The following is a 5,754-nucleotide window of genomic DNA, read 5'->3' on the forward strand; positions in this document are numbered from 1 at the left end:
TTTTTTCTTTACGTTCAATCATTTCGTCTTTACGTTAAGTCGTTTTATAATTACGTTATGTCAACGTATATTTACATTATGTAGATTTATCTTTACATGCAGTAGTTTTTTATTACGTGAGGTCGTTTCGTCTTTACTTTATGTCGATCTCTCATTAATTTATGTGCATTCTTTCAATCTTTACGTGCAGTTATTTCTTCTTTACGTGTTGTGGTTTCTTATTTACGTACATTGTTTTTTTTATTTACGTTTTTTATAGGCACTATATTTTGACGAAGATACCAACTAAAACTTTTCTGCGCGGCTTAATGTCTAGTATCGCGTTCATTTTGTAAACATGGAAGACATTATAAGAAAGCTAGGGTTCGAAAGACTTGTAGAATCCTTCAAACAAGAAAAAAAAATGAGCCCAGATATTGTTGGAAAGCTTTCGATTTACGAAATGGAATGCTTCAGCGTAAAGGACAGGGCAGAAATGATTAAAATTAGAATGGAATGCTTAACCGTTGGCAAAGACAAACCACCTAAGATACGAAATACTCTAAAATTTGATATTCCAAAGGAAGTACTCGTAGGTCTTATAGAGTCAAACTTTACCATTTTTGACATGAGCAATATTCTGTCAGTTTCAGATAGTACTATTTACCGAAAATTCAGGTTCTACAACATTAGCAAGTACCAGTTTGATTGTATAGAAGGTAACATTTTGGATCAGCGTGTGAAAGACATTACGACGCGTTGTGGTAAAGTCATGCTACGCCAGATTCTTCTTAAAAAGGGGACCAAGGTTAGTATTGCACATTTGTAAGAATTATGCAAAATTTGTTAAAGTTGTTAAGACGAAATATTGTCTCATTATCCATTCTGGTATGAGTTAGCTTTATACATTGTGCAATGATATTTCATATGAGGCCATAGAGAAAATACATTTGGCATTATAGTCCAAATTTAATGTGTTTACACAGTTAGAGTTATGGTCTCTCTTTTAAAATAATGTCCATGAACCTGCATACTAACTTTGAAGTCATTTAATTCTGTTAAAGCCGAGATTTTCTTGACAATAATTTTCAATATAAAACACACCACGAACAACATCTCTCGAGCGGTAGTGGTTTGGAGATAAATGGTAACGTTCTACCTTCAAGCGCTAAAAAACCACCACCGAAAACACCTCCGAACCGACCCCGCTAGAGAGGTGTTGTACGAGAACAAGTGTTAAAAATTCAAAGTTCCCTTTAACAGGGAGTTCATATCTGACTAGCCCAAAATCACATATATAAGGCACGGGACATATTGTTGATTTGAAATTAATCGACTCTCTGGCAGCCGAGAAATTTCTTTAACTGGAGATGGACGGAATGATGGACGAACAGACAAGGGTATTCCTTTACACAACCCATCCCTCGATTGGCATTATATTATCAGTCATTTTAATTAACATGATTTGCTACACAATTTCCTTTGTAGTTTTGGCTGTTGGAATTTTGCTGTACGTTGATACTTCAATATTTTATGTATTCCCTTTCAAAACCAATGTAGAAACAGGACTGATTGTATAAAGCATTTAATGTAGTTAATGGTCAATTGCATTTTCAGTTTATTTTTGACGATGAAGTACGTTTTCATTCGTCGCCATAGATTATTTTGAAGGTACTTATAGCAGTACGGAAGCCTAGCTAACTTTTCATAATTTACATGTATATCAAGTTACAAATAAAACTGATAGGAATAGGCTTCTGTACAGCAGAAATACCAATCAATTATAAATTGATTACTTGGCTAGTAGAGCTGTTACCATAAAGTTTTATGATACATGTCTTTTAGAGGTTCCAAGATGTCGCCTAAGAAACAGCCTTCACCGCCTAGATGAAGTCGCTATAAACAATAGGAAAACCAGACGCCTATCAAGAAGAATATATAATGTATAGGAGTAAATCACCTATGGCATATTGATACTAATCATAAGCTCATAAGGTGGCATTTTGTTATTGTAGTCGGAATCGACGGCTTCAGTCGCTTTATTCCTTTCCGTAATTGTACAGATAACAACAAAGCTTGTACGGTTTTGAAATGTTTTGTTAATGGAGTCAATGAAAACGTATCGAGCGACTATGGCGAGATGTATTTGAAGGTGTCCTTTTCTTTTATTATCGCCTTTTTCAATTCATGGAGGAATAAGATATTCTCGACATAATGAATGATGTCCACATATTTGCTCTTCACCATGTATATTTGACAAAGATAAATGAAAAGCTTTCTGTTTGGAAGGAAGCCTGGAATAATCACCGAGTACGCACAGCACGATCATCACCAATGAGATTATTCACTGCAGGATCCATGAACAATCCGTGCCTTTCTCACTGACCCAAGAAGCAGAGAATTACGGCGCCGAAGGACCTATTAGTATATCGAATGTTTCCGATAATGAAGAAAACCGTAGACCAATATTTGATGAGCCGACTATCTTTGTTGATAATTAAGAAAACCTGCAACGAATTCTAAATCAACGTTGTGCTAAAGATTGGACATCATCGAACTTTGAATAGACATTTACCTAAGGGCATTGGGAATAATCGAACGTAGCCAACACATACAAAGCAGTTTTACTTCTCCCAATGCTTCTTATGTGGAATCAGTCACTTATACTCAAGTTTTATCAGTTACAAGTACCATTTTCTCCTTACAGATGGCTAAAACATATCTGTACATGTATGTAGGATTCATGTGAAATAATTTTAATTCAACTTTGAAAGTGGTTGTATATATATATATAGATATAAACGTCTCAGAATGTGACGACTCTACTCGCTACACTTCTCCATCGGATCAAGTTGATAGAGGGAAGATAACGTAAATTTATAGAAGGGTCTGAAAAATTCCCAACGATATTAGAACTGTAAAATTTGCGATTGAAATTTTTTGTCGTTCCCTCCGCGGGACTCGAACTGGTACCGCTGTGACATCTATGAAAACATCGCCTGCACAAAGTCCACCGCCCTAGACTACTCGGCCAACTAAGCTATATGAAAATATAGCTTTTGCTGGCCGGGTCATTCCTCCGTGTAGGACTAATCTTGGGCTGTAACTTAGTACACGATGTATAGTACAGCTTATCCAGGTGTTATTATATAGGATAGAGGATCCAATTAATGATGCATGTCACATACTGACAAAAAATTGTTAAAATCAGGGGTGCCGTCCCAAAACTAACAGCCAAATACTATGTTTCATAAAATACCAGGCACTTATACGCTACCACAGGATGAAAGCATGCATGGAGTAGATGGAGAAAGGGTGAAAATAATAAGGAACTTTTCGATTCATTCTCTCACAATTTTAGTTCCAACATTTCGTGTGAAATATGGTATTTAGATTAAAAAAGGTTCTGACAACAATTTATGATGATTCCGAGGCATACACCAAAAATATCATATATTACTACAGCCATGTCAAAAATCTTACTTTATGTAAGTGGGAGTAGGTATAGAAAAATGCTTGTGAGGCTTAGACAAATGAAAGAAAACAACTGATTTCATTATAGAAAATCTCAAAAATAATTTGCGCCTCATAATATGACTTTGATTTAAGATGTTAAGTTTCAAGAAGTCGGTATAAGTAGAACGGTATTATTTCTCATTATTTTAGGTTGGCCTTTAGTGTACCCTACTTCAGTAAATACTTCCGGACACTGATTGGACAAATCGTGCTGATACCCAAAATGTTTTATTAATTCCTGGCTCTAGCATTATTATACTTTTAAAAAATTGTCTTATATTTTTTTAAAACTATTTTATATAAATATTATGAGTTTTTAAAATTTATGTGCCATTTGCAGAAAAAGGGGAGAACTTTGACCCAAACATCATCTGCTTAAAATACCAAAGAATCGAGACGATTTTGCCATGATCGCAATTTTAGCTAGGGAAATGAAGATATTAGTGGAAAAAGTCAGTCTATAGATCGTCATTGTTTTCAAGGAGTGAATTTTTCAAAAGTTTCACTATGGTCGCCTATGGGAAATAAATATTACCGTTAACGTTCTACTTAGAAAATCAGCCATCTGATGCTGAGGAGAGAACCTAATACGGCAGGGGACTGAAACATTCCGGATACCATTCTTCATTTAAATTACACCTGTTTACCATAACATATATTACATCTGTCTATGTAAAAATATTTATCTACATTTAAACAATATATCCACCAAATTTCAACTCTTAATTTTAAGTTTTACTAAATTTGACGGGGTAACTTGGTGTGCGAAACATTGCGCCTTAATGAAATTGTATAGTGCACCCTATGGGTACCAGTATCACATTGCATATCCCTTAGCGGGTGTACGTCAAAACAAAGAGGCTATAAAAATATAGTGCATTTTCTTTTTGCCTCTCTACAAACTAATATTTTGTCAAAAGATATGAACAATGACTTATTAAATAGAGCAAACATCATACTATACTTTTTTAAAAAGAAAATCTAACATCATAACATAAAAATGTTCCACTGAAAAGGTTGGTTTGATGAATGCAAAACGAAAGTGAAAGTACAGAAAATGGCTTTATATAGTTCAAGACTATTTTTCTGTCCGATCTTCGAGGATTCACCCTACTTTCTTTGCGGGAAATTATTTTTTCACATTTCCTTAGAAATGTTATATAAGTGAAAGTTTTATTGAATCAATTTACATATCTTTTTTTAAAAATCCTAAAAATATGCACTTCACTATAGAAGTCTATGGGAAAATTAATACGATATGACAAGCCTCAAGGCCGGGCAATTATAGTGGAATGCACAGACCAACTCGTCAGGCCGTTTCCATAGACTGAAACAATCCATTTGAAGAAAGAAAATGTTTCGTGCGAAATTTAGGCAGAAATGAGTAAATAACCTGGAACTCCCTTTTGTGGACCCCCTTTTCAAAATCTCTTGATCCACCCCAGGGTCCCTAAGGCCCGATACAGGTTCAAGGGCAAGGGTTCTTTAATCAATAGAAAAGGCCGACTTTAAAATGAGGGTCAATCAGGAATGATTAAACTTACTTGTGTTAACTTACCCTGACTGCGACTTGCAGCATCCATAAAACGGGCCCGATCGCCTATTGTGACCAGACATAACCGCTCTAACTGTTTGTCATCGAGCATTAGACATGTTTCCAGGGAGTGTGTTTTCTGTTCAATAAAGTTATTTGATAGAATTCCCAAATTTATTGCGTTCAGCACTTTTTTAAGCGGTGTTGTGACGTCCATTTTACGTTTTACGGTCTGATTTGAAGTTTACACGATTGAGAAGTTCCGGGTTGACACGTCATCAAGATATTTTTGTCCACATCACGTAAAGAAGAAATCACTGCACGTAAAGAAATGAAAGCTGCACATAAAGTAAAGACGAAACGACCTCACGTAATAAAAAAATCACTGCACGTAAAGATAAATCCACATAACGTAAATACATGATGACATAACGTAATCATAAAACGACAGAACGTAAAGGCAAAATTACAGAACGTAAAGACGAAATGACAGAACTTAAAGACAAAACGACTTATTATAAATACGTGCCTATATAATGTAAATACAAAATGACCACATGTAATTATAAAACCACAGCAAGTAATATAAAATTGACAACACGTAAACAAATGTGTATATCATCAGACAGTTTAGGCGTTCCATAGTTCATCCATCTGTCCCTGCACGTTTTTGTCATGCTCACAGATATTCTTTTGATATTTGGTGAATTGCTAAATACTATGAG

General features: G+C 35.1%; 1 pseudogene; it reads left to right on the forward strand.

Moving 5' to 3' along the window:
• The first annotated feature begins 337 nt into the window (after window positions 1–337).
• Window positions 338–2,364, forward strand: LOC148611943 (uncharacterized; annotated as a pseudogene).
• The last annotated feature ends 3,390 nt before the right edge of the window (window positions 2,365–5,754 follow it).

The sequence above is a fragment of the Perna viridis genome, chromosome 7 (assembly GCF_037379345.1).
Source record: "Perna viridis isolate PV_CMFRI_1.1 ecotype Kerala chromosome 7, ASM3737934v1, whole genome shotgun sequence".
In the NCBI taxonomy this organism is placed as follows: Eukaryota; Metazoa; Mollusca; class Bivalvia; order Mytilida; family Mytilidae; genus Perna; species Perna viridis.